Source organism: Mobula birostris, chromosome 11 (assembly GCF_030028105.1).
Source record: "Mobula birostris isolate sMobBir1 chromosome 11, sMobBir1.hap1, whole genome shotgun sequence".
Lineage (NCBI taxonomy): Eukaryota > Metazoa > Chordata > Chondrichthyes > Myliobatiformes > Myliobatidae > Mobula > Mobula birostris.
Window position 1 is genome coordinate 39,541,671 of NC_092380.1, and position 23,252 is coordinate 39,564,922.

Genomic DNA, 23,252 nt, shown 5'->3' on the forward strand with positions numbered 1-23,252 from the left:
TAATAAAAAGATTGAAAAAGAAAGAGAGAATTCTCAATAACCTGCACTCCAATGTCCAGTTTGGGTTTCACCAGGACCACACAGCCCCAGACCTTGTCACAGTCCTGGTCCGAATGTGAAAGAAAGAGCTGAACCCCAGAGGAGAGGGAATGTGAGGCCCTCGATCAGTATTTGCCCCATCATCACATTAGGGAGTCCCAGTGAAATTGGAATTGATGGACAGCTGATGTTGGTTGGCCCTCAGGTGCTGCCCTAAGACATTTCTACCATCTGAGAGAACACGGAACATAGAATATTGAACAGTACCAGAACCCACAATGTCCTCTGTATGCAACTGATCCATACCCCTTCATTTTCCACTTGTTCATGTGTCTATTTAACAGCTTCTTAAACACCACTATCATACCTGCTTTCACCACCATCCCTGGCAGCTTGTTCCCGGCCATGTGGAAAAAAAAAACTTACCCTGATATCCTCACACTTTACCCCTCTTACCTTAAATGATCAACCTCTAGTACTTGATATTTTTGCCTTGGGAAAATAGATTCTGACCCTCTGCCCTATCTATGCCTCATTTTATTCAATAAAACTCTATCAGGTGTCCCTTTAACCTCTGATGCTCTAGAGAAAATAACCTTAATTGTTCGACATCTCTTCATGGCAGATGCCCTCTAATCTGGGTGACATCCTGGTAAAAATCTTTTGCACCCTCTCTAAGGCTTCCATGTCCTTCCAGGAACTAGGGGGACCAGATCTGTACATACCGGTAATACTCCAAGTGTGGCCTAATCAAAGGATTTTTTATATATACTGTATAGCCACATATGGCTTCCTAATTCTTAAAGTCAACGACCTAACCAATAAAGACAACCATGCAACATACAAAGTTGCTGGTGAACGCCGCAGGCCAGGCAGCATCTCTAGGAAGAGGTACAGTCGACGTTTCAGGCAGAGACCCTTCATCAGGACTAACGGAAGGAAGAGTGAGTAAGAGATATGAGAGGGGGAGGGGGAGATCCAAAATGATAGGAGAAGACAGGAGGGGGAGCGATGGAGCCAAGAGCTGGACAGGTGATTGGCAAAGGGGATATGAGAGGATCATGGGACAGGAGGCCCAGGGAGAAAGACGGGGCGGGGGGGGAGGGAAACCCAGAGGATGGGCAAGGGGTATAGTCAAGGGACAGAAGGAGAAAAAGGAAAAAGGAGAGTGAGAGAAAAAATGTGTGTATAAAAATAAATAACGGATGGGGTACGGGGGGAGGTGGGGCATTAGCGGAAGTTAGAGAAGTCAATGTTCATGCCATCAGGTTGGAGGCTACCCAGACTGAATATAAGGTGTTGTTCCTCCAACCTGAGTGTGGCTTACATCTTTACAGTAGAGGAGGCTGTGGATAGACATGTCAGAATGGGAATGGGATGTGGAATTAAAATGTGTGGCCCCTGGGAGATCCTGCTTTCTCTGGCGAACAGAGCATAGCTGTTCAGCAAAGCGGTCTCCCAGCCTGCGTCGGGTCTTGCCAATATATAGAAGGCCACATCGGGAGCACCAGACGCAGTATATCACCCCAGCTGACTCACAAGTGAAGTGTTGCCTCACCTGGAAGGACTGTCTGGGGCCCTGAATGGTGCTAAGGGAGGAAGTGTAAGGGCATGTGTAGCACTGGTTCCGCATACAAGGATAAGTGCCAGGAGGGAGATCAGTGGGAAGGGATGGGGGGGACGAATGGACAAGGGAGTCGCGTCGGGAGCGATCCTTGCGGAAAGCAGAGGGGGGGGAGGGAAAGATGTGCTTAGTGGTGGGATCCTGTTGGAAGTGGCGGAAGTTACGGAGAATAATACGTTGGACCCGGAGGCTGGTAGGTGAGGACCAGGGGAACCCTCTTCCTAGTGGGGTGGCAGGAGGATGGAGGATGGAGTGAGAGCAGATGTGCGTGAAGTGGGGGACACTTCCTCCCTTACCACCATTCAGGGCCCCAGACAGTCCTTCCAGGTGAGGCGATACTTCACCTGTGAGTCGGCTGGGGTGATGTACTGCATCCGGTGCTCCCGATGTGGCCTTCTTTATATTGGCGAGACCCGACGCAGACTGGGAGACGGCTTTGCTGAACACCTACGCTCTGTCCGCCAGAGAAAGCAGGATCTCCCAGTGGCCGCACATTTTAATTCCACATCCCATTCCCATTCTGACACGAGGAAATCTGCAGGTGCTGGAATTTCAAGCAACACGCATAAAAGATGCTGGTGAACGCAGCAGGCCAGGCAGCATCTCTAGGAAGAGGTATAGTCGACGTTTCGGGCCGAGAAACGTTTGTCAGGACTAACTGAAAGAAGAGCTAGTAAGAGATTTGAAAGGGGGAGGGAGAGATCTTATATCATATCGGAAGACAGGAGGGGGAGGGATGGATCCCACCACTAAGCACATCTTTCCCTCCCCCCCCACCCTGCTTTCCACAGGGATCACTGCCTACGCGACTCCCTTATCCATTCGTTCCCCCCCCCCATCGCTCCCTACCGATCTCCCTCTTGGCACTTATCCTTGTAAGCGGAACAAGTGCTACACATGCCCTTACGCTTCCTCCCTCACCACCATTCAGGGCCCCAGACAGTCCTTCCAGGTGAGGCGACACTTCACCTGTGAGTCGGCTGGGGTGATATACTGCGTCCGGTGCTCCCGATGTGGCCTTCTATATATTGGCAAGACCCGACGCAGACTGGGAGATTGTTTTGCTGAACACCTACGCTCTGTCCGCCAGAGATAGCAGGATCTCCCAGTGGCTACACATTTTAATTCCACGTCCCATTCCCATTCTGATATGTCTATCCATGGCCTCCTCTACTGTAAAGATGAAGCCACACTCAGGTTGGAGGAACCGCACCTTATATTCCATCTGGGTAGCCTCCAACCTGATGACATGAACATTGACTTATCAAAGCTCTGCTAATGCCCCACTTCCCCCTTGTACCCCATCCATTATTTATTTATTTATATACACACATTGTTTTTCTCTCTCACCATTTTCTCCCTCTGTCCCTCTCACTACACCCCTTGCCCATCCCCTGGTCCCCCCCCACCTTTTTCCTTTCTCCCTGGGCCTCCTGTCCCATGATCCTCTCATATCCCTTTTGCCAATCAACTGTTCAGCTCGTGGCTCTATCCCTCCCCCTCCTGTCTTCTCCTATCATATCGGATCTCCCCCTCCCCCTCCCCCTTTCAAATCTCTTACTTACTTTTCTTTCAGTTAGTCCTGACGAACGGTCTCGGCCCGAAACATTGACTATACTTCTTCCTAAAAAGGAATTTGGTTTGGTTTGATATCTAAGATTTGGAACCTAAAGAGAATGTTGGAATTTTGAATTGTTCTTGCTCATATAAATATTTTATATGTATTGTTTTTTTCTTATAAACAAACCTTATTTCCAGAAGTGTGTGTTTTGTAATCACTGCCTCCTTCCGATATCTAGAACCTTCTGATGGCCTATTAGCACTTAGTGTAATTTGATTTTCTCAGAGTGCAGCGACTAGTTACATGTGATAAGACCGGTGCTGCAGAGGTATTACAATTATCTACTTTCAGGTCTGTAGAATAGTATTCATACTAAGTTCTCAAAACATTGCCATGGACTGGTTCCCTTGTACTTCCTCAAAACAGTCTCACATCCCAGACTAACACCACTTTGGCTTACAAATTTCTATTTTGTGTTACACATTTTAGCATATTCCAAGAAGGAATTAATTTTAACTCTTTCCTTGCATTAAGTCTGCAAACCTCTGCTGACTTTTGCATTGGAGCCTCCATACCAGATGGTGATTCAACCAGTCAGAATGCTCTCCACCACACACCTACAGAAATTTACAAGAATTTGTGGTGACATACCAAATCTCTTCAAACTCCTAATAATGTCCCTTCTTCCATATTGCATCAATGTTTTTTGTCCTAGACAGCTCCTCCAAGATATTGATACCCAGGAACTTAGCCTTTCTTGATATTGCATCCACTTGGCACTTCTGGCTGAATACTTTTCCAGATGCTGAGCTTTCTCTGATGCACTGATGCTCTAGCCTTGTCTTTCATTGAGAATGGGAATATATGTGGAGCTATATCCATTAGCCTGTTCCATTGTCCACCGTCATTCACAATTGGATGGGATCCAATTCATTGCTGAGGATTTGCTTAGCACTCCCACTGCTCGACTCTCTCTACACTAACGATTCTGTGACTGGGCACAATTCAGACACCATCTATAAATTTTCCCACGGCACCACTGTCAGCAGATTCTCAGATGGGGAGGAGATGTGGAGGAGTGAGCAGATAAGCTTGTCAAGTTTGTCACAATAGCAACCTCACACTTGACAAGGAACCTCACACTAGCAAAGGAACTGATTGTGGATTTCAGGAAGGGGGTGTTAGGAGAACATACCCCAATCCTTATTGCGACAGTGTTGAGAAAACGAGGAGTTTCAAATACCGAGTTATCAACATCTCAGAGGATCGATCCTGGTCTCATCACTAGGATGATATCAAGAAAAAGGCACACTAGTGACTATACTTCATTAACAGTTTGAGGAGAGCTGGTATAGAACATAGAACACAAGAAACCTACAGCACAAAAAAAACCCACAAAGTTGTGCCGAACATGTCCCTACTGTAGAAATTACTAGGCTTACCTATAGCCCTCTATTTTACTAAGCTCCATATACCTATCTAAAACTAACCCATCCCTCATCCAGGTCATTTATAAAAATCACGAAGAGTAAGGGTCCCAGAACAGATCCCTGAGGCACCCCACTGGTCACGACCTCCAGGCAGAATATGACCCGTCTACAACCACTCTTTGCCTTCTGTGGGCAAGCCAGTTCTGGATCCACAAAGCAATGTCCCCTTGGATCCCATGCCTCCTTACTTTCTCAATAAGCCTTGCATGGGGTACCTTATCAAATGCCTTGCTGAAATCCATATACACTACATCTACAGTTCTTCCTTCATCAGTGTGTTTAGTCACATCCTCAAAAACTTTAATCGGGCTCGTAAGGCACAACCTGCCCTTGACAAAGCCATGCTGCCTACTCCTAATCATATTATACCTCTCCAAATGATCATAAATCCTGCCTCTCAGTATCTTCTCCATCAACTTACCAACCACTGAGGTAAGACTTACTGGTCTATAATTTCCTGGGCTATCTCTACTCTTTTTCTTGAATAAAGGAACAACATCTGCAACCCTCCAATCCTCCAGAACCTCTCCTGTCCCCATTGATGATGCAAGGATCATCGCCAGAGGCTCAGCAATCTCCTCCCTCGCCTCCCACAGTAGCCTGGGGTACATCTCAGCTGGTCCCGGCGACTTATCCAACTTGATGCTTTCCAAAAGCTCCAACACATCTTCTTTCTTAATATCTACATGCTCAAGCTTTTCAGTCTGCTGTAAGTCATCACTACAATCACCAAGATCCTTGTCCATAGTGAATACTGAAGTAAAGTATTCATTAAGCACCTTTGCTGTTTCCTTTGGTCCCATACACACTTTCCCACTATCACACTTGATAGATCCTATTCTTTCATGTCTTGTTCTCTTGCTCTTCACATACTTGTAGAATGCCTTGGGGTTTTCCTTAATTCTGCCCGCCAAGGCCTTCTCATGGCCCTTTCTGACTCTCCTAATTTCCTTCCTAGTAGCCTGATAATCTTCTAGATCTCTAAAATTACCTAGCTCTCTGAACCTTTTGTAAACTTTTCTTTTCTTCTTGACTAGATTAATTACAGCCTCTGTACACCACAGTTCCTGTACCCTACCATAACTTCCCTATCTCATTGGAACATACCTGTACAGAACTCTACACAAATATCCCCTGAATATTTGCCGCATTTCTTCCTTACTTTTCCCTGAGATCATCTGTTTCCAATTTCCTGCCTGATAACCTCATAACTCCCCTTAATCCAATTGAACGCTTTTCTAACTTGTCTGTTCCTATCTCTCTCCAATGCTATTGTAAAGAAGATAGAATTATGATCACTATCTCAAATGCTCTCCCACTGAGATTTCTGACACCTGACCAGGTTCATTTCCCAATACCAAATCAAGTACAGTCTCTCCTCTTGTAGGCTTATCTACATATAGTGTCAAGAAACCTTCCTAAACACACCTAACAAACTCCACCCCATCTAAACCCCTTACTCTAGGGAGATGCCAATCGATATTTGGGAAATTAAAATCTCCCATCACGCCAACTCTGTTATTATTACACCTTTCCTGGATCTGTTTCCCTATCTGCTCCTCGATATCCCTGTTACTATTGGGTGGCCTATAAAAAAAAAAACCAGTAAAGTTATTGACCCCTTCCTGTTCCTGACCTTCACCCATAGAGACTCCGTAGACAATCCCTCCATGGCATCCACCTTTTCTGCAGCCGTGACACAATCTCTGATCAACAGTGCCATGCCCCCACCTCTTTTGCCTCCCTCCCTGTCCTTTCTGAAACATATAAAACCCGGCACTTGAAGTAATCATTCCTATCCCTGAGCCATCTAAGTCTGTGTAATGGCCACCACATCATAGCTCCAAGTGCTGATCCATGCTCTAAGCTCATCTGCTTTGTTCACAACACTCCTTGCATTAAAATAGACACATCTCAAGCCTTCGGTCTGAGCGTGTCCTTTCTCTATCACCTGCGTATTCTCCCTCTCTCACTGTCTGCAAGCTTTCTCTATTTGTGAGCCAACCTCCTCTTCCCCCATCTCTTCAGTTCGGTCTCCACCCCGCAACAATTCTAGTTTAAACTCTCTCCAGTAGCCTTAGCAAACCTCCCTGCCGGGATATTGGTCCCTCTGGGATTCAAGTGCAACCCGTCCTTTTTGTACAGGTCACTCCTGCCCCAAAAGAGGTCCCAATGATACAAAAATCTGAATTCTTGCCCCCTGCTCCAATCACTCAGCCACACTGTATGTCACAAAAGTCCAATGAAAGACCACACCACCTTGGGTGTTCGAGCAGTGGGTAAAAGACAACAAGCTGTGCAAATAAAAAATGAAAGAAAAAATAATCATAAATAAATAAGTGATATATATTGAGATTATGTGATGAAGAGTCCTTGAAAGTGAGTCCATTGGTTGTGGAAAATTTCAATGATGGGGCAAGTGAAGTTATCGCCTTTGGTTCAAGAGCCTGATGATTCAGGGGTAGAATCTATTCCTGAACCTGGTGGTGTAAGTACTGAGGTTCCTGTGTCACCTTCCTGATGGCAGCAGCAAGAGGTGTCCATGCTCTGGTTAGTGGGGACCCCGATGATGGATGCTGCTTTCCTGCGACAGCGCTTCGTGTAGATGTTTTCAATGTTGGGAGGGCCTTACCCATGATTGTCTGGGCCATATCCTGCTGAAGCGAGAGGTTAAAGATCTCAGTGAATACTCCAGCAAACTGAGCAGCATAGGTCTTTAGTACCTGGCCAGGTACTTCTCTTGGGTTCGCCCTCCTGAAAGCTGCTTGCACATTGGACCCAGAGACTGAAATCACAGGATCATCAGGGGCTGTGGGAGTTTGTGATGGTTTCTCCATGTTTTGACAGTCAAAGCAAGCATAGAAGGTATTAAGTTCCTCTAGAAGCGAGCCCATTTGTCATCTATGTCACTTGATTTTACTTTACAAGAGGTGATAATTCAAGCCCTGCCATAACTGTTGACCATCTTCCATTGATTCAAGTATAGTTTGGACCTGCCACTTCCCACATGAGGTGGCTTTCTGGAGATTGAACCTGGGCCTCTTCTAATTTTTTTGGTCACCAGACTTGAATGCCTCTGATCTTCCCCTCAGCAGATTGTGAATCTCATGGTTCACCCAAGCCTTATGGCTTGGAGAAACTGAATGATTTTGTAGAGATACACTCAGCTACAACTGCTTTGATAACGTGACAAGCATGGTGTATCCATTCCGATCCCCACACGAGTCCTTGAACGTGGTTCAGTCCACTGACTTGAAGCAATCTTGTAACTGTTCCTTTGCCTCCTGCAACCACCTGTTTCTTGTCCTAATCTCTGGAGCTTTGCTTTTGCCTGTATGTAGGGAGGAAAAGGATGATAACTGTGTGCTAAGGGTAATCCATGTCCTGTCAAACATAGAACACAACAGTCTCTCATTTCCCTCCCATGCAGCAACCTTGCCCTCAGGTCCTCCATTTTGTTCTCCTGCAACTGCAAGATGCTGGGTTAAGGGGACCTAATCACTCTGCATTACAGCCTAGCCTGGAGTCCAACCCCCTTGCCTCATTTCCAGCCATGGGAATGAACCTTCATCTCCTGAAAGGTGTCATAGTTGCTAGCTTGAGAGTTCAGTCCTCCTAGTTCTTCATAAGACTGTGAAATCTGTAGATTGTTAGGTTAATTTAAAAGTAGATTGCTTAATGGAAAATTACATGCTGCAGATTGCATTGAGAGTAATTCAAAAGAGGCATATTTAGAAGTACACAAGAACATAAGAAATAGGAGCAGGAGTACGCCATCTGGCTGGTTGAGCCTGCTCCACCATTCAATAACATCATGACTAATCTGACCATGGGCTCATCTCCACCTGCCTGCCTTTTCCCCATGACCTTTAATTGCCCTACTGTGCAAAAATCTATCCAACCTTGTCTTAAATATATTTACTGAGGTAGCCCCTACTGCTTCATTGGACAGAGAATTCCAGAGATTCACCACTCTTTAGGAAAAATAGTTCCTCCTCATCTCCATCCTAAATTTATTCCCCCAAATCTTGAAGCTATGTCCCCTAGTTCTAGTCTCACCAACCAGAGGAAACAACTTTCCTGCCTCTATCTTATCTATCCCTTTCATACTTCTATGTTTCTATAAGATCTCCTCTCATCCTTCTGAATTCCAGCGAGTACAGTCCCAGACAACTCAATCTCTCCTCATAGTCTAACCCCCTCGTCTCTGGAATCAACCTGGTGAACCTCCTCTGCACCACCTCCAAAGTCAGTATAACCTTCTTCGAGTAAGGTGACAGAACTGCACGCAGTACTCCAGGTGTGGCCTCACCAGTACCTTGTACAGTTGCAGCATAACCTCCCTGCTCTTAAACTGAATCCATCTAGCAATGAAGGCCAACATTCTATTTGCCTTCTTGATAGCCTGCTGCACCTGCATACCAACCTTTTGTGATTTATGGACAAGCACTCTTAAGTCCCTCTGCACAGCAAGCAGCATGCTGCATTCTTTGAACAATTTAAATAATAATTTGACCTTCCATTTTCCTTCCAAAGTGGATGATCTCGCATTTACCAACATTGTACGCCATGTGCCAGACCTTTGCCTATTCACTTAACCTACTTGTATCTGTCTACAGACTCTCTGTATCCTCTGCACAATTTGCTTTCCCACTCAATTTAGTGTTATCGGCAAACTTAGATACATTACCCTCAATCCCCTCTTCCAGAGTGTTAATGTGTATTGTGAACAGTTGCAGACCCAGCACCAATCCCTGTGGCACGCCGCTCAGCACTGATTGTCAACCACAGTAACACCCATGTATCCCAACTCTCTGCTTTCCATTAGTTAACCAGTCCCCTATCCCTGCTTATACATCACCCAACCCTCTGCACTCTTGTGGATAAGTGTTTTATGTGGTACTTTATCGAGCATCTTCTGGGAATCCAAGTAAATAATGTCCATCTCTTCCCCGCTATCCACTGCACTTGTTATATCCTCAACTCTGGTAAGTTTGTCAAACAGGACCTGCCTTTGTTGAATCCAAGCTGCATCTGCCTGATGGATCTATTTCTTTCCAGATGCTTATATCTTCTTTAATGATAACTTCAAGCATTTTCCCAACTACTGATGTGAAACTAACTGGCCTATAGTTACCTACCTTTTGCCTACATCCTTTTTTGAACAGCAGCATGCCATTTGCCTTCTTCCAACCCACTGGGATCTGCTCAGAGTCCAGAGTAAGTGCAAGCAGGCTTTTTCCACTAAGGTTGAGTGGAACTACAACCAGAGGTCATCGCTTAAGGGAAAAGATGTGAAGTTTAAGGGGAACATGAGGGGAAACGTCTTCACTTAGAAGGGTGTGAGAGTGTGGAATGAGCTGTCAGCACAAGTGATCCATGTGAGCTTGATTTCAGTTTTTAAGAAAAGTTTGGATAGGTACATAGATAGTAGGGATGTGGAGGGCTATGGTCTCAGTGTAGGTCACCAGACACTGAAATTCTCTCTAGAGCAAGTCTACCATCAGTCCACACACTGCTGATGAGAGCACAGACCCGGTGGGCAGGTCATGTCATTCGCATGCTGGACGAGCGCATACCCAAGCAGCTCCTTTTTGGGGAACTCTCTGCTGGAAGGCGCTCGAATGGAGGCAGAAGAAACGTTACAAAGACACACTAAAGGCCTTCCTGAAGTCGTTTAACATAGACACGACCTCTTGGGAAATGCTGGCACAAAACCACCCTATCTGGAGCGGCCTCATCCACAAGGGCTGTCAAGCTTATGAAGCAAGATGAAGCACAATATAAGCGCGAGCTGTGCAAGTCCAGAGCCACCAGCACAACAACTGCAGTGCCTGCACACGTCTGCCCAGCATGTGCCAGGACATTCCGTGCCCGAATTGGCCTGACCAGTCATCTTCAGATACACCGCATCCAGTCTCAAAGTGACTAATGGTATTGAGGTCTTCATTGACGATAATGGACGAACCATTATTATTAAGTTATTGGGAGTAGGCAAGTTAAGTGGTTTTGGCATGGACCAGATGGGCTGAAGGGCCTGGTTCTGTGCTATGTGATCCTATGATTGTTTATTCATTTCCATAAATACTACTTAGCCTACTGAGTTCATTAAGCATTTTGTGTGTTGCCTTAGTAATTTAAATAAACCAAGCATTGCAATATTGGTGTGCAGAAGAGCATCTCTGCATGCACAACGTGATGTGGATAGACTACAGCAGCAGAAGACCATATTTAGTGGCCACTTTATTAGGTACAGGAGTTGCCTAACAAAATGGTCACTGAGTGTATATAGAATTTATAAGGATGCTAAATGTTATAATAACTTTTCCTTTATGTTTCCAGACAGCTACTTGCATGGCTATGGCCACATGTACTCATATCCACAGGAGATACATCAGCTCAATTTTTACTGTGAGTATTTTCACCTCATGATCTATTGCCTAGTAACCTTGCCCATTTTAAACCATATTCAAATAGCAGTGTATCAGATTTTGCTGGCATATTGTTATTAATGCAATATTTCTATATATTTTCAAAATTATTGCATGTGAAGCATAGTAATTAAATGTGTTCTGTTTCAAATAATATCAAAAGTAAAAGCAAGTGGCTTTAACCTGAAATCATACCACCTTGTACTAGATTCTCCAATTTCCCCAGTATCTACCCTATCGAGTCATTTCACAATCTGATAAATTTCAGCAGGATTACCTTTCATACTTCTGAACTGTAATATGTTCCTGTTCCAATCTGTTCAAACTCTATTCATTGACTGCTTCGTCCCAGGAATCAACAGGGTGAACTTTCTCCGAATTGGAGATCCAGGGTTGAGTGGGATCCGGGATCAGCCATGATGGAATGGCGGAGCAGACACAATGGGTTGAATGGCCTAATTCTACTCCCATGTCTTATGGTTCAGATGCTGGAATCTGGAGTAGCAAGTTATTGGAGGAACTCAGCAAATTGAGCAGCATCTGTGTGGGGAATGGACATGTTGATGTTTCAGATCAAAACTCTATACCTGTTACAAGGTCTTGCCCTGAAATGCTAACAATTCATTTCCCCCTCACAGATGCTAATCATCCCATTGACTTCCTCCTGCAGATTGTTTATCATTTGATCTGTCTCCAATGTGAGATTATCTTTCTTGTAACAGAGAGAACATAGCTGTGTAGTACTCAGATTTGACCTTGCCAGTGCCCATAAAGTTGTAGCAACACTTCACTATATTCCTAACTCATTTTCTTTGCTTTCCTCATTATTTGTTATTTCTTGTACAAGGACACCCTGATTTCTCTGTACTGTCCACGCATTCTATTGTCCACACCATTTAAATACTTTAGCTTTTTGGGTCTTCTGACCAAGTTGGATATCATAATTTCCCCACATTTTATATACTTCAAGAACAACATTTTTGACACTGACTGAGCTGATCAGAGACTTGATGTACTCTCACAAATCCCATTTTCCCATATTAGAGTGCTACAACACAGAAACAGACCCTTCAACCCATCTAGTCTGTGCTCAGACCCACTGAGTCGCCATACGGCTCCCATCCATGTGCTTGATCAAATTTCCGCTCTAGCTTCCCACAAGGTACGAGGGGACACATTGTCAAGCCCTGGAGACTTATTCACCCTAATTTGCCTCAAGACAAGTGCCTCCTCTTCTGTAATCTGGATAATGGTCCATGACCTCAGTACTCTTTCAGCTCAGTTCAATAGACTCTGTGTCTGTCCACCAAGGAAAAAGAGATGCAAAAATTGTGTTTAAGATCTCCCCCTTCTCTTTCAGCTTCATGCATAGATGACCCTGCTGCTCCTCAAGTGGACCAATTTTGTCCCGAACTAATCCTTTTTCTCTTAATATAACTGTAGAAGTGCTTGGGATTCTCCTTCACCTTGTCCATCAGTGCAACCTCATGCCTTTCTTTAGCTCTCCTGATCTCTTCTTGTGTTCTCTTGCTTTTCAAGCACCTCATTTGTTCCTTTCTGCCAAAACCTGCCAAGTACCTCCTTCTTCCTAAACAAAACCTCAATATCCCTCAAAAACATTGTTTCTGCTGCACGTCTGTGATACCCTCAAACCCCACTCTTTCTTCAGTAATCCCTTTGGCCCTACCATTGATTGCATGCATCCTATCCTTGTCTGACCTCACAGATGTCAGGAGTAAATTTCAGCTGATACTGATTCGACCACCTTACCTACTAATCGATATCATCCTGTGCCCATGATTATTGTCGTTACATTAAAAACTGCCAAATTTCAGGTCACCTGGAGATCTCCTACATCTGTATCTAAATTTTTTGAGTACAGGGAGCATGAAGGGTCCCAGCACTGAATCCTGTGGGATACCACTGGTCACAGGCTTTCACCCACATTAGAAATGCTCCACCATTACATTTCCCCTTCTATTACCAAGCCAGTTTTGGACCCAATCTGCCTCAAAGTCATTAAATTTTACGGGTATTGTGTTAAGGCCCTGACACCAATCCCTATTAACATTATTTCATTAACAATAATAGCCTCCCAACCTGAGAATAATTCACTTGTCCTGATTTTATTTAACCATTCTCCATTAACCTAATATATTACTCTCTGTATCATGAGCCTCTTTTAGAATGACCTTTTCATTTGGCCCTTTATCAAATGGCATATTGCCTACACTGCTTGTTCCATCCTCAAAGAACTCTAATAAATTTGCCAAGTACAATTTCCCTTTGATAAGACTCTGCTTTCTATCTATTTTACAATCCCCCGTCCTGTTTCTTAAGCATTCTGGTGACAGAAATTTCTTTGAACACTGATCATCACCTTTTCCACGAAAGAGTTCTCAGCTGCTGGTTCTGCCCTGTCCTAACACAACCTGAGGGAGCCTAATCCCATTGTTACCGGGGATCCATATGAATAGTCAATACACAAATAAGGAATTATTAGTAATTAGCTGTGGAGATTATTTTAGAAAACTACCCACTCAGGACTCTTCACTACGACCTGATGATACAGTTTAGAACAAGTAAACATGATGGCATCAATATAATTGATGGGGTGGGTAAAGCACCACTTGTTGTCTCTTCTTCAGCACTTGCAATCATCATGAATGGTCATGGGACCTCTTCATTGGTTTTTCACAGACCATGCATTGCCTAAATGAGGTGCCTCAAATCACCCTTCCACATTCAACATCATGAATGGCAGTGATGCTTTACTACCAGATGAGCTCAGCACCTTTTATGCTTGCTTTGAAAGGGAAAATAAAACCACAGATGACCCTGTGATCTCTGTCTTGGATGGTGACATCAGGCTATCTTTTAAGAGGGCGAACCCTCGCAAAGCAGCAGAGCCCACTGGAGTACCTGGTAAAGCTCTGTAAACTTGTGGCAACCAACCGGCGGGAGTATTCAAAGACATTTTCAATCTCTCTCTGTTCCAGTCAGAAGTTCCCACCTGCTTCAAAAGGGCAACAATTATACCAATACCCAAGAAGAGCAGAGTGAGCTGCCTCAATGAATTTTGTCCAGTAGCACTCGAGTCTATAGTAATAAAATGCTTTGAGAGGTTAGTGATAGCTAGAATCAACTCCTGTCTCAGGAAGGACCTGGACCTGCTACAGTTTGCCTATCGCTCAATAGCTCTACAACTGACCCAATCTCACCTGGACAATGCAACTACCCATTATCAGGATGCTGTTCATTGACTATACTTAGCATTTAACACCACCATTCCTACCTGGGCCTCTGTACCTCCCTCTGCAATTGGATCCTCGACTTCCTAACTGGAAGACCACAATCTGCCTGGATTGTGTACTGCATGGCCTACAGTATAATAAGGGACTACTTTATGTTGTAGGGACATGTCGTTGCATGCACTATCAGGCACGTATTGAGCATGCGCCATTAGGCACTTATTAATCTGTACGTGTGTGCCGAGTTCGGTTTCTGCCAGGAAAGAACCAGGAACCTTAGCTCCCATCTCCAGCATTTTTATTAATAGCATTGTTCTGTAACCAGGCCACATACACAACAAATTGGCGACGAGGTTAATGAACCTACATCTTATCGGAACGCCAGGTTTTAGTTGATAACGACACACAGAGGAAGAGCGCAAGGAACAAGTCAAGGAGCGGGAGAAGGAGGCAGAGCAAGGCCACAAGCCTGGAAGGAAGTGGGAGCACAACCAGGGTTGGGAACGTTGGGAGACTAAGCGACACAATTGGAGCCGCAGCACGTCCAGGCGAGACCACAGCCAGTGCTAACCCCCAGAAGGGAGATTAAAAAGGAGCGACACACGCACCGAGACAGAGTGCACTTGTGGCGCTAGCAAAAAGGACACGTGAGTCAAAAAGTAAACAAGGGGAAAACGGGACTAAATTAACATAACAAAGATGGTGATGATTATGGCATTGAAGACTGGGCAACTTGCATTGAGAGAGTGGAGTTACTGTATATTGTGAGGCTAATGGTGTTAATGATGAAAAGAAAGCCAGCGTCTTACTCAGTATTATGGAAGCAAAAACATACGGGCAGCTACGGAGCTTGTTAACCCCTGAAAAGCCAGCTGACAAAATGTCGTGCAAATTATCAGAACATTGTCAATTTGGAGCTGGTCTATCAGACACATTGAGGCACAGGTTAGTGTGTGGCATACACTGTGAAACCACACAGAAGAAGCTTCTGGGTGAAAGAGACCTTACATTCAAGAATTCCTCAAGGCAAGGGACAGTGAAAGTCGATCACTACAACACAAGATAGACAACTTCCTCCTTGCCTATCGTAATGCAGTACATGCAACCACTAATCAGACTCCAGTGATGATGTTCCTGAACAGGAACCTGAGGTCCCACATGGATCTTCTCAAACCAGATGTACGGTGTGATGTGAAGAACAGACAGTTCAAACACTTAAATGCTAAGTCAACACGCAGCTTCAGTGTAGGACAGTCAGTTCTTGCATGTGATTACCGGACTGAAAAGTGGCAGCTGAGTATAAGTTCCACTATAGACAGGCCACTGATGTATAGAGTACGCTTTCTCTGGCAGGCAGAGCGTAGGTGTTCAGCAAAACGATCTCCCAGTCTGCGTCGGGCCTCGCCAATATTATAGAAGGCCACATCAGGAGCACCTATGCTCTGTCCGCTAGAGAAAGCAGGATCTCCCAGAGGCCACACATTTTAATTCCACATCCCATTGCCATTCTGACATGTCTATCCACGGCCTCCTCTACTGTAAAGATGAAGCCACACTCGGGTTGGAGGAACAACACCTTATATTCCGTCTGGCTAGCCTCCAACCTGATGGCATGAACATTGACTTCTCTAATTTCTGCTAATGCCCCACCTCCCCTCCTACCCCATCCGTTATTTATATACACACATTCTTTCTCTCACTCTCCTTTTTCTCCCTTTGTCCCTCTGACTATACCCCTTGCCCATCCTCTGGGCTATTTCCCTCCCCCTTTCCTTCTCCCTGGGCCTCCTGTCCCATGATCCTCTCATATCCCTTTTGCCAATCACCTGTCCAGCTCTTGGCTCCATCCCTCCCCCTCCTGTCTTCTCCTATCATTTTGGATCTCCCCCTCCCCCTCCCACTTTCAAATCTCTTACTGGCTCTTCCTTCAGTTAGTCCTGACGAAGGGTCTCGGCCCGAAACGTCGACTGTACCTCTTCCTAGAGATGCTGCCTGGCCAGCTGCGTTCAGCAGCAACTTTGATTTGTGTTGCTTGAATTTCCAGCATCTGCAGAATTCCTCGGGTTTGCGCAACTAAGGTCTTATATAGCTTTAACATTACCTCACAGCTCTTGAACTCAATGCCACGGTTGATGAAGGTCAACATACCATACGCCTTCTTAACAACACTGTCAACCTGCGCAGCAGCTTTGAGTGTCCTATGGAAATGGACCCCAAGATCTCACTGATCCTCCACGCTGCCAAGAGTCGTACCATTAATTTTATATTCTGTCTTCAAATTTGACCTGGTGAAATGAACCACTTCACACTTATCTGGGTTGAAATCCATCTGCCACTTCTCAGTGCAGTTTTGCATCCTACTGATGTCCGGCTGTAACCTCTGACAGCCCTCCACACTATCCAGGCACACTATGTCATCAGAAAACTTACTAACCCACCATTCTACTCCATCCATGACATTTATAAAAATCACTGAGACGATGAATCCCAGAACAGATCCCTTTGGAACTCCACTGGTTACTGACCTCCATGCAGAATACGAGCCATCTGCAACCACCCTTTGCCTGATGTGGGCAAGCCAATTCTGGATCCACAAAGCAAGGTCTCCTTGGATCCCATGACTCATTACTTTCAAAATGAGCCTCGCATGAGGAACCTTATCAAATGCCTTACTGAAATCCATATACACTACATCTACTGCTCTAGCTTCGTCAATGTGTTTTGTTACATCCTCAAAGAATTCAATCAGGTTCGTAAGGCATGACCTGCCCTTGCTAAAGCCATGCTGATTATCCTTAATTGGATTATGTCTCTCTAAATGTTCATAAATCCTGCCTCATAGAACACAAAGAACATAGAATAGTATAGCACAGTACAGGCCCTTTGTCCCACAATGTTGTGCTGACCCTTAAACCCTGCCTCCCATATACACACACCCCCCCCCAACCGTAAGTTCCTCCATATAGCTGTCTAGTAGTCTCTCAAATTTCACTAGTGTATCTGCCTCCACCACTGACTCAGGCAGTATATTCCACACACCAACCACTCTCTGAGTAAAAAAAACCTTCCTCTAATATCCCTCTTGAACTTCCCACCCCTTACCTTAAAACCATGTCCCCTTGTATTGAGCAGTGGTGCCCTGGGGAAGAGGCGCTGGCTATCCACTCTATCTATTCCTCTTAATATCTTGTATACCTCTAGCTTGTCTCCTCTCATCCTCCTTCTCTCCAAAGAGTAAAGCCCTAGCTCCCTTAATCTCTGATCATAATCCATACTCTCTAAATCAGGCAGCATCCTGGTAAATCTCCTCTGTACCCTTTCCAATGCTTCTGCATCCTTCCTATAGTGAGGCAACCAGAACTGGACACAGTACTCCAAGTGTAGCCTAACCAGAGTTTAATAGAGCTGCATCATTACCTCGTGACTCTCAAGCTCTATCCCTCGACTTATGAAAGGTAACACACAATAAGCTTTCTGAGCTAACCTATCAACCTGTGAGGCAACTTACAGGAATCTGTGGACATGTACCCCCAGATCCCTCTGCTCCTCCACACTACCAAGTATCCTGCCATTTACTTTGCACTCTGCCTTGGAGTTTGTCCTTCCAAAGTGTACCACCTCACACTTCTCTGGGTTGAACTCCATCTGCCACTTCTCAGCCCACTTCTGCAACCTATCAATGTCTCTCTGCAATCTTTGACAATCCTCTACACTATCTACAACACCACCAACCTTTGTGTCATCTGCAAATTTGCCAACCCGCCCTCCTACCCCCACATCCAGGTCATTAATAGAAATCACGAAAAGTAGAGGTCCCAGAACAGATCCTTGTGGGGCAGCATTAGTCACAACCCTCCAATCTGAATGTACTCCCTCCACCACGACCCTCTGCCTTCTACAAGCAAGCCAATTCTGAATCCACCTGGCCAAACTTCCCTGGCTCCCATGCCTTCTGACTTTCTGAATAAGCCTACCGTGTGGAACCTTGTCAAATGCCTTACTAAAATCCATATAGATCATATCCACTGCACTACCCTCATCTATATGCCTGGTCCCCTCCTCAAAGAACTCTATCAGGCTTGTTAGACACGATCTGCCCTTCACAAAGCCATGCTAACTGTCCCTGATCAGACCATGAATCTCTAAATGCCCGTGGATCCTATCTCTAAGAATCTTTTCCAACAGCTTTCCCACCACAGACGTAAGGCTCACTGGTCTATAATTACCCGGACTATCCCTACAACCTTTTTTGAACAAGGGGACAACATTCGCCTCCCTCCATTCCTCCGGTCCCATTCCCGTAGATAACGAGGACATAAAGATCCTAGCCAGAGGCTCAGCAATCTCTTCCCTCGCCTCGTGGAGCAGCCTGGGGAATATTCTGTCAGGCCCTGGGGACTTATCCGTCCTAATGTATTTTAACAACTCCAACACCTGCTCTCCCTTAATATCAACAGGCTCCAAAACATCAACCTCACTCATATTGTCCTCACCATCATCAAGTTCCCTCTCATTGGTGATTACCGAAGAGAAGTATTCATTCAGGACCTCGCTCACTTCCACAGCCTCTTTGTACATCTTCCCACCTTTATCTCTAATCGGTCCTACCTTCACTCCTGTCATCCTTTTGTTCTTCACATAATTGAAGAATGCCTTGGGGTTTTCCTTTACCCTACTCACTAAGGCTTTCTCATGCCCCCTTCTTGCTCTTCTTAGCCCCTTCTTAATCTCCTTTCTTCCTACTCTATATTCCTCAGTAGACCCATCTGATCCTTGCTTCCTAAACTGTACGCTGCCTTCTCCCACCTGACTTCCACCTCACAAGATCTTCTGCAACAATTTGCCCACCACTGAAGTAAGACACACTGGTCTATAACTTCCTGGGTTATCTTTACTCCCTTTCTTGAACAAGGGTACAATATTTGCACACTTCCAATCCTCTAGTACTCCTCCCATCCCTATTGATGATGTAAAGATCATTGCGAGAGGCTCAGCAATCTCCTCCCTGACTTCCCACGGTAGTCTGAGGTATATCTCATCCAGTCCTTGTGACTTAACTAAATTAATAACTTTTAAAAGCACCAGCACATCCTTTTTCTTATTGTCTGTACACTCAAGCTTTTCAGTCCACTGTAAGTCATCCCCATAATTGCCAGGGTCCTTTTCATTGGTGAATACTGAAGCAAAGTATCCATTAAGTACCTCCACTATCTCCTCTGACTCCATGCACGTTTGCACTTTTCCTCCTGTTTGGTCCTATTCTTACATGGCTCATCCTCTTGCTCTTCATATACTTGTAGAATGCCTTGGAGTTTTCCTTAATCCTGCTCACCAAGCCCCTTCTCATGGCCCCTTTTAGATTTCCTAATCTCATTCTTGAACCCCTTCTTGGTACCCTTGTAATTTTCTAGATCTCTAACAGTACCTAGTTTTTTGAACCTTTCATAAGCTTTTCTTTTCTTCTTAACTGGATTTTCTACGTCCTTTGTACACCATGGTTCTTTTGCCCTACCACGCTTTCCCTGCCTCAATGGTACATACCTATGCAGCACACGATGCAGGTGTTCCCTGCCATATCTCCTTCTTGCATTTCTCTGAGAACATCTGCTCCCAATTTATGTTCCCAAGGATTCAGCCTAATAGCATAATATTTCCCCTTGCCCCAATTAAATATTTCCCAAATTGTCTGCTCCTACCCCTCTCCAGTGCTATGATAAAGGAGATAGAATTGTGATCATTACCTCCAAAATGCTCTCCCACAGAGAGATCTGACACCTGACCAGGTTTATTTCCCAATACCAGATCAAGTACAGCCTCTCTCCTGGTAGGCTTATCTACATATTGTCTCCTGAACACACCTAACAAACTCCACCCCATCTAAACCCCATGCTCTAAGGAGATGCCAGTCAATATTAGGAAAGTTAAAATCTCCCACCACAGCAACACTATTATTACTGTACTGTTTCAGAATCTGCCTCCCTATCTGCTCCTTGATGTGTCTGTTACTTTTGGGAGGTCTATAAAAAAACATTCAGTGGAGTTATTGCCCCCTTCCTGTTTCTGACTTCCACCCACAATGACTGAGTAGACAACCCCTCCATGACTTCATTTTCTGCAGCCATGATACTATCCCTGATTAGTAGTGCCGCTCCCTCACCTCATTTGCTTCCCTCCCTGTCCTATTTGAAACATCTAATGCATAGCACACTCAGCAGCCATTCTGGTGCCTGAGACATGCAAGTCTCTAATGGACACAACATCCTAGTTCCATGTATTGATCCACACTCTAAGTTCATCTGCCTTGCTTATGATACTCCTTGCATTAAAATAGACAAATCTCAAACCATTTAGCTGAGTGCTTCTTTGCTTCATCACCTACCAGTCCTTCCTCATAAACTCCCTACAAGCTGTCTCCACTTGTGTACCAACCACTCCATCCTTTGCCTCTTCACTTCAGTTTCCACCCCCCTGCAAATCTAGTTCAAACCCACCCCAATAGCATTAGCAAACCTCCCTCCCAGGATATTGGTTCCCCTCCAGTTCAGGTGCATCCTGTCCCACTTCCCCAGAAATGGTTCCAATGATCCAAGAGCTTGAAACCCTGACCCCTGCGCAGTCTCCTCAGCCACTCATTCATCTGCACTATCTTCCTGTTCTGACCTTCACTAGGTCGTGGCATTGGGAGTAATTCGGAGATTACCACCTTGGAGGTCCTGCTCTTCAGTCTCCTTCCTAACTCCCTAAACTTACTGCGCAGGACCTCTACCCCTCTCAACATTTACCATGACCTTTGGCTGCTCACCCTCCCCTTCAAGAATTTTCTGCAACTGATCGGAGACATCCTGGACCCTGGCACCCGGGAGGCAACACACTATCCTGGAGTCTATTTTGCTGCCACAGAATCTCCTATTTGTTCCCCTAACTATCAAGTCCCCAATAATATTGCTCCGCCTGACTTCACCCTTCCCTTCTGAGGCTCAGAGCCAACCACAGTGCCATTGGTCTGGCTGCTGCTACCTTGCCCAGACAGGTCACCTCCCCCACCCCACCCCACCCCACCCCCTCCCAGCCGTATACCTGTTGCTGAGGAGAATGGCCACAGGGGGGACCCTGCACTGACTTCCTTCTCCCTTTACCTCTCTCGGCATTCACCCATCTACTCCCCAAATTCTGCACTCTGGGTGTAAGCACCTGTTCAAAAGTCATATCTATCAATTGCTGTGCCTCCCGGATGATCTGAAGTTCATCCAACTCCAGCTCCTTAATGTGGTCTTTAATGAGTTGGAGTTGGCTGCATTTCCCATGGGTGTTGTCATCAGGAAGACCATCAGATTCCATGAATTCCTACATCCTACAGGAGGAGTATTCCACTGCCATATCATTCCTACCTGTACTGTACAATGAGAAACCAAGACCAATTCTTCTAACTTGTTTCTTTGGCCTCAGCCTCTTCTCATCAAAGCCTCTTGAGTCAAAGCCTGATGCTCCTACTCCCAACAATGGCTGCCCTGCTTGCTCCTTCTGTACTTTTTTTTAATTCGCAGAAGTCGAATGCTGATTGGACCTCTGGAATGTCCGAACACCCACAAAGCTCTCCTCTTATACTTGTTTCACTGCCCTGTGAGCAACCTCTTCGAAGTTGTCTGCTCCCAACACTGATATAGATACACATATATATATTTAATGTAACTCAGTTTTTCCTCTATATTTATTTATCATGTATTTCATTGTACAGTTGGCCCTCCTTATCCGCGAGGGATTGGTTCCGGGACCCCTCGCGGATACCAAAAAATGTGGATGCTCAAGTCCCTTATTCAACCTATCTTAATGCGGTGGACCTCAGGACCCAGCAGAACCCCAGACATTATTTAACCTGTCTCAGTGCAGTGGACATTAGGACCCGGCGGCAGAGCTCCGAATCCGCAGTGTTTCTGTTCACAAAAATAATCACGATCACGATTGAAAATAAAGTGGAAATAATAAAGCGATTGGACAGGGGTGAAACGCTATCTGTCATTGGAAAAGCGTTAGGCTACAGTTGGTCAACGATTGGAACAATTTTAAAGGGTAAAGTGAGAAAGGCCCTGCCCCGATGAAAGCTACAATTATTACTAAGCAACGCAGTGGTTTAATTATTGGGTTTTGGGGTTTTGGGTTTTTGATCCTCCACATCAACTTGGCAGGGATGGTGAGCGCACTTGGGAGTGGTCTGTCACTGGATCGAACTCGGGAGTTTCTGTTCCCGAGCCCGGGGCTGAAACATACGTTTCTTAAGTATTTTATATGCATAGAAAGGTAAAATATATACTATATACTAAGACAAACGTTTGACTAGCTGACACTAAATAATACCGGATGTACCTGTTCCGACTTACTTAGTAAGAGAACTTCCATTTTTTTTCGATTCCTGATCCACGATAACCTACGCACATCCTCCCGTATACTTTGTCATCTCTAGATTACTTATAATACCTAATACAATGTAAATGCTATGTAAAATAGTTGTCATACTGCATCGTTTAGGGAATAATGACAAGAAAAAAGTCTGTACATACTCAAACCGCAAGTGCTGGAAGAGCACTTCATGGTTTTCTCAATTCACGGTTGGTTGAATTCGCGCATGTGGAACTCGCGGATAAGGAGCGCCAACCGTACTGCTGCCATAAAGTTAACAAATTTCACAACATATGCCAGTGATATCAATCTGATTCTGAAAATGGAGAAGATTGCCAACAGCGTAAAGTAAGTGATAACCTTCCCCTTACACTATGTTGCATGTTATCTCTGCAGTTTCACTTTACTTTAGTACCTAGCTAGTATAAACTCCTAAAATTGATATGGTCTTTGGCACAGTTT